Here is a 10947-nt window from a genome sequence, read left to right on the forward strand (position 1 = left end):
GAAACCATACCATAAGGGGAGTTTAAGGAAGCGGCTTATAAAATGGCATCCATTGGGTATCCATTCTTACCCACCGCTCTCTTGCATGGTGGAGAGTCGTTAGCCGAAAGGATTTGATAGGACATAATCTAATTAATAAGTATAATGCTATAAAAGTAACTAAACGTTTTCTAAAGTCCCACTCTTAGTTACTTTAGGAAAATATGAAAAGTATGCTAATCCATAAAATTGCACATTATACTTTATAGTAGTTAGTGGAGCGCATGTGGTTAACCGGCGCACTAATAGTGACTATAAAGACTAATAATGGGCATCTTGAAAATTATCATTGATTAATGGGGCGTGTGTGGTTAACCGACACATTAATATGAGATGATAAATGACATCGAGAGTGTCAAGCATATTTGCATGGTTATTCACATCTTGCTTGTGATCCTCGGTATCCCAATAAAAAATAGAAGAGCATAATATGAGATTAAACATGCCAATGATAGATTCAAAGAATCTCAAAAGATCTAGGAATTTCATAGTTCGAAATTGGTAAATTGCTTTTACATACCTTCATAAATTCGCAATAAGTTCACGACATCCCTCTTTTTAGTTATGAATTGTTATTTTGGATCCTAGCCTTAATCATTTATTATGGGTTAAAATATTAAGGATTATTGTCATCTAACTAAAACTATTCTTTTCTCTATAGATGTCTACTCCTGGTGATGCTTCTGCTCCATCGTTGTCTACCCACCACTCGGTTTTCTCCCTACTATCTATCGTGCCAACATAACCTTTGATGGCACTAACTACAATGATTAGATGCGCAATATCAGGATGGCTATTCGATTCGAGGGCAAAGAATATGTCCTTGAAGAAAAACTCATTGAAATCGATGAAGCCAATGCTACTCCTGAACAACTAGCCTCCTACAGAAAACACTACGATGATGCAACAAAAGTTGCGTGCATCATGGTCACTAAAATGACTCCTGGATTGCATAGGTTCTATGAGGACTACTGGCCATTTGAGATGCAGAATGACCTTGTGAAAAAGTACTACAAGAGAGCTCGTCAAGAGACATATGAAGTGGTCAAGTCCCTCATGGCTTGCAAGATGAAAGAGGGAGAGTATGTCTGCAACCACGTGTAGAGAATGCAAATATATGTGGAGCGCCTTGTTAAGCTCAATGTGCACTTTGACGAGGAGTTGGCTATTGAAATGGTCTTATAATCCTTGCCAAGTTGTTATGATCAGTTTATATTAGCTTATCATCTGAACAACAGAGAAAACACATTAGCCCAACTCCACAACTTGCTACAGACTGCTGATTCGGTATTGAAGGGAAATAATTCGGCCCCTTCTACTAATGCTCCTGTTCTTGCCATTGAAAATGGCAAAGGGAAGAAAAGGAACGCTGCTCCCAAAGCTAACTGGAAGAATAAGGCCCATACAGGTTCATTAAGCAATGGGCCAAAGGCGAGGCCCAACTCATACATTCCAGTTGTTAGGGATGCCAAAGAGGCCACTTGTTATTATTGTAATGACAAGGGCCTTATATTGGAAGAGGAGTTGCCCCAAATACTTGCAATACATCAAGGATGGCAAGGTGAAGCCATCATCAGCATGTATATACACTATTCAAACTAATAAATCACAATATACTCATTCTTGGGTCCTTGATATAGGATGTGGTTTTCATATTTGTTCTAATTTGCTGGAGCTAAAAGAAAGTGAAGAGGTGGAGCATGGGAGGATGAATCTAATCATGGGAAATAGGCGATCTTATCCTATTATTACCAATATTGGGACTTATCATCTTATGCTTAGTAGAGAAGTTAGTTTAGATTTGATAGATTGTTGATATTCGTCAGAAATGACACGAAGCATTATTTCATTTCATGCATTGTTTAGACATGATTTTTACTACTCTTTTCATGATTTAAATGGTTCAATTCTGGTTTATAAAAATGGTGTTTTTATATTTGAAGCTTTACCTTGTAATGGTGTGTATGAAACTATGACTTGTGTTGGTATCTTAGGCAATAATGTATTTCACATTGATTCGTCTAATGGTTTAGACAAGGCACGCTTGTGGCATTGTCGTCTTGGGCACATTAACAAGAAACACATCAACCAACTCAAAAAGTATGGAGTCTTGGAGTCATTTGACCTAAGACCAAATAATGAATGCGAATCTTGCTTTTGGTTAAGATGACAAAATCACCTTTCACTAGATCTTGTGGAAGAGGTGAAGGTTTGTTGGACCTCATACACATAGATGTGTGTAGGTCTTTCAGATCTACCACAAGAGATGCTAATCGGTTTTGATGTAACATTTACGAATGATTATAGTAGATATGATTATAATTACTTAATCAAACATAAATTATAAACCTTTGAAAAGTTCGAAGAGTTTAAACATGAAGTCGAAAATCAATTAGGCAGGAAGATAAAGATGCTCCGATCTGATAGAGAAGGATAGTATCTTAGTGTAGAGTTCCACGACTACCTCAAGGAATATGGAATAGTTTCACAATTGACTCCTCCTAGGACATGACAACTTAATGGTGTGGCTGGGAGGTGCAATCGAACCTTGTTAGACATGGTTCGTTCCATGATGAGTCAATCCACTCTTCCCATGTCCTTTTGGGGGTACGCCTTAGAGACAACCTACCATATCCTCAATATTGTCCCTACTAAAAAGGTTTCCAAAACACCTGACGGGATGTGGACAGGGAAAGTTCCCTTATTAAAGTCTAGGGTTATGAAGCTTTCGTTAGAAGAGACTCATGACAAGCTAGAAGCTAAAAGTGAGAGATGTATTTTCATTGGATACCCATACATGTATTTTTGATACTTGTTCTACAGACCTAGTGAAAACGTGGTCTTTGTAACACGAAGAGGAGTCTTTCGCGAGAGAGAGCTCATATGCAAAGAGGACAATGAGAGTAAGATTGACCTTGAAGAAATTCAAGAGTCAACCAATGAACGAACCTTAGATGATACTAGCGGTCAACCAGAGGATGAGACTCCTGTTGAACACGTTGACTGTTTGTTACCTCTTAGACGTTCCTGTAGAGTTAGCATGCCACCAACATTATATGGTTTCCATATAACGTAAGATGGTGATATATTTATCAGTGATCAAACACTGATAAATTTGGATGAGCTAGCTAACTACAAGGAAGCAATGACAGGCCCTGAGGTAGCCAAATGGAAGGAGGCAATGGACAGTGAGATCAAGTCCATGTATGACAATCAAGTTTGGAATTTGGTTGATCAACAACCTAGTAGAAAGACGGTTGGTTGTAAGTGGATCTTCAAGAAGAAGACCGATATGGATGGAAATGTGCACACTTTCAAGGCATAAATGGTTGCAAAGGGCTTTACTCAAACCCAAGGGGTTGACTATTATGAGACCTTCTCACCAGTGGCTAAGATAAAATCTATTAGGATAATGCTTGCCATAACTTCCTTTCATGATTATGAAATTTGGTAGATGGATGTCAAAACTACATTGCTTAATGGGAAGTTGGCTGAAGATGTTTACATGAGTTAGCCAAAGGGTTTTGTTGATGCAAAGTTTCCCAATAGAGCGTGTAAGCTAGAGAAATCCATCTAAGGATTGAAACAAGCATCTCGCATCTGGAATCTTTGCTTCCATGTAAAACTCAAATAATTTTATTTTCTAGGAGTGAGGATGAGTCATGCGTGTATGCCAAAGCTAGCGGGAGTATAGTAACTTTTCTAATATTGTATGTTGATGACATAATACTCATGGGAAACGACATTCCAACCTTGCAAGAAGTAAAATCTTGGCTTGGAAAGTGTTTCGCTATGAAGGATCTAGGAGAGGCAACCTATATTCTCGGGATAAGAATTTTGAGAGATAGAAAGAACAGACTAATTGGAATTAGTCAAAGTACATACTTGGGCAAGGTACTAAAACGATTTAGTATGGAAAATTCCAAGAAAAGAGAGCTACCTATTCAGAGCAATGCCAAATTGAGTAAGACTCAAAGCCCAAGTACGTATGAAGAGATAGTTGATATGAGTCGAGTCCCTTATGCTTCGGCCATTAGATCGATCATGTACGCTATGACATGTAATCGCCCTGATGTGTCCTGTGCCTTGAGCATGGTCAGTAGCTATCAAGGAAATCCTGGCAGAGCTCATTGGACAGCAGTTAAGAACATTCTCAAGTATTTGCGATGGACAAAAGACATGGTTTTAGTCCTTGGTGGCAGTGATACATTGAGAGTTATTAGGTATAGTGACGCCAACTTTCAAATAGATAAAGACAAATTCCGTTCTCAATCTGGAGGGATATTTACATTAAATGGTGGAGAAGTTACTTGGAAAAGTTCCAAGCAAGACACAATGACTGATTCTAGCTGTGAATCAGAGTACATAGCGGCAAGTGAAGCATCAAAGGAAGTATCATGGTTGAAGAATTTCATTGCAGATCTTGGTGTTGTCCCAAACATTCAGGAACCAATGGAACTATTCTGCGATAATGAAGGAGCGGTCGCTTTGACCAAAGAAACGAGAGATCATGGTAAATCAAGACATATCGACAAAAAGTACCATTATATCATACATAGAGTTGAAGAAGGCCATTTTATAGTGAAGAAAGTATCGTCAGAAGATAATCCTGTAGATCTTGTCACAAAGGCTCTAAATAGGATTAAGCATAGTCAACATGCTAGGAGCATTGGTTTAAGAGATGACATTAGTTTTAGTAGTTAGATGATTAGTTTGAAATTTGTAACAAAATAAATGTAATTGACTTTTGGTGATTAAATAATAGAGATTATTTATGAGTTTGTTTACTGCCTTTCTTAATTATTTTTTCTTGTGTTTCGTTTTGCATGTTTTACTTCCTGAATAATTTAATTATTCAAATTTCACAGTCGCTCATACTTTGGGAAGTAAGTAGTGAATTAAGACTGTCGAGAAGTGGATTGTCGATTGTCTGAAGATGTTAGACATAGCAATTGTATTGCTACAACATTCACGAGTACTTAGAAATAGAGATTTAAGTATTGGATAAACCCACTCTTAGATAATTACTTCATGGATTATATCACGAGTAATTCTAAGATGATAATATCTTATATTCTTGAAACGAATATATATGAGTTGTAATTTAGAATTCGGTTTTGCATTGGTATTGCGAAAATGTGTCAGTAACATGATGTTATAAAACGCCCTATCATTTATGATTTGGTGAGTAAAGGCTACAAGCATGTAAGTCAAAGTTTATTCGTTCCTTTTTCCCTAACGGGAAAAAGATATCTTTGGGTGACTTGATGATTTGGTGATGAGTTACAGTGCTACTCCCAGCCAAGACTCAATTGATGTGTTTAGTTTGAAGTCTTATGTCGTCATCACAAATCAGGAAATCGGGAAACAAAATTTTAGACAATGAGATTGATTCTAATCCATGTATCATGTTTGTGTGATATCTTGTAGAGCGGAGGAACATTGGATCACTTATCTTAGGACCAATGTCTTTTTAGTTCAGAGTTCGGTAGTTGCTATGGAAGCACTCTTTGCTGTTTAATTTAGAAGTTATACCGGTAATTTAGTTTTAGACTTATCCAAGTGGGAGACTGTTGGATTAAGTATCTAAGCCAATAACTAAATTAGTATAATCTTGAATTATTAGCAAAGTACTTTTGGGTTGTCCTCAAACCTAGTAATTGAATATGATGACTTTTAGAGAGAAAAATTGATTTATTAATTTATTATGTGATTAATAAATTAATTGGAAATAAAAATTAATTTATTAATATGATATGAAAATAATATATTAATTAGAAATCATATTATTTAATTAATAATTAATAATTTTAGGATTAATTAGATTAATTAAAAGTGCAGAGACTATTTGGTTATTTATTGAAAGTTGAAGCAGAAAGGCCTTAGAACCCTATAAGATGGGGTTGACGAAAATTGGCTAGGAATAGCCTAGAACTTTCGTCTATAGGGTAACGATAAGAAGATAAGGAAGCTTAATTATTATATTAATTAATCTAGGCCTTATCCTAAAAACTCTAGCTTTAGCCCCATGTTTCCTTCAGCTATATAAAGACATATCTGGACTCATATTTCATCCACCCCTTTCCAAGAAGCCAATGCCAAAATTTTGAGCTCCCCTCTCCTCTCTCTTTAAGCCTCCTTGTTACTAGGGTTGGGTGTGAACGATCAGAGGCACAAGATTTCTGGTGCTAGCTTCCAAACAATTTCAAGAAGGGTTTTGTTTTGATTATCTACTAGCATAATCAAAAGGTATGTTTTCTATACCCTTTTATTAATTTTGAAAATCCTAGGGTAACAATAGCATTCTTGATATTCAAATTGATTATTTCATTCAATAGTGAAAAACCTAGATCCTTAGGGTGTATGCGAATTTAGGGTTTTATGCTTTCCTCCAAAAATATGATATTTGTTATCTATAAAACCCATCACATTGAACTATCAATGGCGTGTTAATCTCGGATTATGCTCTTCGATTTGTGACTGAGATGTTGATGATCACAAATAAGATGTGATTAACCATGCAGACCCGCGTGACATCCTCGAGGTCATTTATAATCTCACATTGACATGATGGTTAACCACACACACTCCATTAACGATAATTAATTTCAAGTATGTATTATAAATTTAATTTTTTAGTCCCAAATTAGTGTGCCGGTTAACCACACATGCTCCACAAACGACTCATAAAGAAACAATGTGCGTTTTCATGGATTAACATACAATTTCACATTTTTCCTAAGTAACTAGTGTTAAGGGTCAAATATGATGGTATGGTTGGTCAATATGGTCAAAACAATGGTGGGCATTCAACAAGGGGTAAAAATGTAATTGACAAAAAAGGTATTTGTCCTTAGGCTATGATGATTTCTAGATCTTGTAAGAATGAAGACTGGATGGTGAAAACAGTAAATGATGACCATAAATTCTTACACACAAGGGTAGTTAAAGCTTGTACTTTTAAATTCATAGTTAACAATATCCTTCAACAAATTCAAGTAAACCTGAGACTTCTAGTGAAATCCTTACACGAAGAAATAACCAAATAATACTACAATTTTTTCAATGCTTACAACAAGGTTCAACATTAAAACAACCTAATACTTTAATCACCAAACAAAAAAACTATGAACCAAATAAGAGCAGCGTTATCTTCAAAACTTCAAACTCGAGGAATCTTCATTGTATATTGGAGTATATTCATGGCTCTAAGCAAACCTACAATCACAACCACTGCCCTAGGGAACATCGAAGGGTCTACCCACCCAAGGAACCCACAACTCCTGCCAAACCGTGAACATTTCCAAAAATGCCTACCAGGGTTAAGATTGGTCCATAATATCACCTTCATCGCTACACCTCTAGATCAAAAAATCAATATTTTCTTGATTTTTTCATATGGGAAGCAACATTCGTGAAGAGGGGAAGAAGGGAAGAAGAGAGTGTTGAAAAATGTAGATGTTACAAACTTATAGGTAGTGATTGATAAAAGTGAAATGACTAAGTTGCCATGGACTGAGATGCACGTGATTTCACTTAACGACTCAAATGTGACATGGTGAGCCAAAAGGACAATCTATAAAAAGTTTTCAAACCATTAGGACTATCCTTGAAGACAAAAATCGTTAGAGACAAAACTTGATATTCTGGGATACCACACAGACCATTTATGAAGATTTGTCTGAATTCAACTTTTCTAACTATTAAGAAACCAAAATATATGCATAGTGATTGTATTACTTAAACCTTCTCTCCAATGAACAAATAGTTTGATCAATATATACAAAGAATATTGAATCCTAAATGATTCTTGATGTAAGAGTTCATGTACTATTTCCGATTATTCATATCACTCTTGTCAAAATGTATTTTTGTTAGAAATTCTTCTTTTATTATTTTGCTAAACAAATACCAATTCCTAAATCAGAGTTATATAGCTCTGAGATAATTCAATGTTTTCTCAAACCCATGCCTTCAATAACGGCTTGGATATCTAAATATCTTTATATTGGTATTCAAATTCTATACGGTATTAAAAATATATTTCACAAATCTAATTTTTATTTTTAATAAAACATGAATTTAATTACTAGTATACAACCATGCTTATAATTAATGTATTTTTTTTCTTAGGTTTTAGTAACCTGGTATTAAAGGAGATCTTCGAGCAAAGCCCTATTTGAGGTTTTGTACAACCACGCTACTTACACACTTGGCCGCCAGTGAACCCGACATATAAATAAGGTTTAAAATAATAAATTGCATCGAATTAAGTATGAGTAGTTATCTTGATTAAAAACATGCTATTACATACTTATAAAAAAACCAACTCATCAATTTATTCATTATTCACAATGTTCAAGATCTATAATGCTTAAAAATATCAACATCAATGTTCGTATATTTTTTCAAAGATGGAAAATCGAAATTCAGAAAAATATAATATAATTTTGTTTGTATAAATACAAGTCAAAATTATATCAATATCATCTGAATCTGGATACCATGACCTTGAAAAAGCCATACTTTTATTCAATTTCACAAGTGTATTTACTTCCATGAAGATGACAAAGTTGGGATACTTTGCTCATTCCTAAAGAAATTGCTAGGATCAACCCTCGTCTTCACCATCGTTAGCCTCTTATAATTCGTCTCTTTGAAATACTTGTGCCCATAAACAATTCCTTCAACGTAACCATTCTTGCCATGGCTGTTGACACCAATGTCTATATCCCTGTAGTTCAGAAATGCTTCCCTGGGGTTCTTAGAAACAAACGGAGTCATGTAATCATACATCACCCTTGTGAAGTTCAAGTACCGATTGGCTGCTTCAACGCCAAGTTCATCCCAGTTTACTTCGTATTGGATCTTCGCTATGTTCCCTGATCGATGGGGAAAAGGCTTTGCAAATTCGGAAATTTCACTCATTCTTCCACCATAAGGGTTGAAGGCCAACATTTGGTTTTCAAGTTCTTTCATCTTTTCAAATATGGATTCGAATCCCTGTTTGGAAATAGTTTTTTTTACGTAATCAGATTTGATCTTGAATGGGTTTAGTCTTTGCGGTGTACGGCTTAGAAGAGCAATGGTCGGAGTACCAATGGGGAAGTTTGTGTAGAAAAGCACAGACTCGATCCAACTCATTTCAATACAGTCTGAAATTTCTACCCCTAATTCAGGGAAATCCTTGTTCAGGAGGGTAACAAGAGCTGTAGAGTTTCCGAGGTACAGTGTCGGAAACAAACCACGTATCGTCTTTTGGTCATTTGTGTTGTTTATCACGTTGAAGGTCATTCGAAGGAAAAGGTCATTATCGAGCTTATCTGCAACTTGTATCCATCGGTGGGCTATGGTGCTTAGGTTCTGCTCCGATGTTCTTTGGACGTTAAAAACGGTCACAGTGGTAGGAACACGAACCAGTTTGATCTTGTACGCTACAACTACACCAAAGCTGACACCACCACCACCTGTGATGGCCCAAAAAAGATCTTCACCCATGGATTTCCGATTCAGAAGTTTACCATTCACATCGATTAACTGAGCATCAACAATATTGTCAACAGAAAGGCCATATTTTCTCATCAAGTTACCATAACCACCACCACTAAAATGGCCACCAACTCCAACAGTAGGGCAAACGCCAGCCGGAAAAGCATGGCTGTTGCTTTTCTCGGCTATTCGGTAGTAGACTTCACCAAGAGTCGCACCAGCTTGGACCCATGCAGTTTCATCTTCAATACTCACGTTTATGGAGCGTAAGTTGAACATATCAACAACGAAAAAGGGTTGTTTCGAATTGGTCACATAGGAAAGCCCCTCATAATCATGGCCTCCGCTTCTGGTTTTCATTAGCAGGCGGTGTGTTTTGGCGCACACAACAGCTGCTTGAATGTGTGAAGGGTGTAAGGCAGTGATGATTAAGATGGGTTTGGGAGTCGTGGATTCATTGAATTGAAGGTTACGGATGTAAGCTTGCAAGACGGAGGGAAAAGAGGAGTTATCGGGAGTGTAAAGTTGTCCATTGAGCGGGAAAGAAGGGTCAGCTCGGTTGTTTAGACATTGGGTGAAGCGATCTGTAATGGAAGTTGAAGTTGCTGAGGAATGGGTAGAGAGCAAGACAAGGAGGAGAGGAAAAATAAAAGATTTGAAGTTGAAAGAATAGGTAATTGCCATTTTTGTGATATGGAATGCATGGTGTGAGACATGCAATTTATAAACAAACGAATGTAAACCTTCTAATCTGGCGTACTTAATTAAACTCCCGCCAAAGTTTAATAGTCGGATGTAGAAATACTATTCTTTACCTTTGAATAATTCTTTTTGCATACCTATACACGCATAAGAAATCATATACCAACTCCAGAAGTTTTTGAAAATTAGAGGCAATCTTGTGATAATGCCACGTTGAAATTAAAGAGTCCGGCTTCCGGCAAGGAAATCTAAATGTGGATAACTCAATAAAAATATAGGTTGAACATTCGTCCAGCAAAGAAAGTCAAACGAAATTACGGAAAAATTTAATTCTTACAGGATTACATGAAACTATATATGGAAACATATTAGGGTAAATAGCATAAAAAAAACATTCCGTTTATACCAAAATTCTAATTTGACACCGTGTTTTTTTTGTCTCAAATTTGACACTGTGTTTTTCAATTTGTTACAATTCTGACCACTTGACCGGTTAACCAGGTTACATGCTGACATGGCATGATGACGTGTCAGTTTTTGATGATGTGGCATGCTGACATGATATGCTGACGTGTCAAAAATGAATTTTTTTTTTCCACAAAAAACAGTAAGTTTTCACTTTTTTTCGATTTTGACACTAAGTTTAATTTTTTTTTCTTTCAATTTTGACACTATGTTTTTTTGTTCCAAATCGAACATCATTTTTTCCAATTTTGT

The 10947-nt window shown here is 36.1% G+C and overlaps 1 pseudogene; it reads right to left on the minus strand.

The window, feature by feature from the left end:
* Window positions 1-8439: 8439 nt before the first annotated feature.
* On the minus strand, window positions 8440-10212 carry LOC145163040 (berberine bridge enzyme-like 8 pseudogene; annotated as a pseudogene).
* Between the last annotated feature and the right edge of the window lie 735 nt (window positions 10213-10947).

Source organism: Lactuca virosa, chromosome 3 (genome assembly GCF_052849685.1).
Source record: "Lactuca virosa cultivar CGN04683 chromosome 3, Lactuca_virosa_CGN04683_v6, whole genome shotgun sequence".
In the NCBI taxonomy this organism is placed as follows: Eukaryota; Viridiplantae; Streptophyta; class Magnoliopsida; order Asterales; family Asteraceae; genus Lactuca; species Lactuca virosa.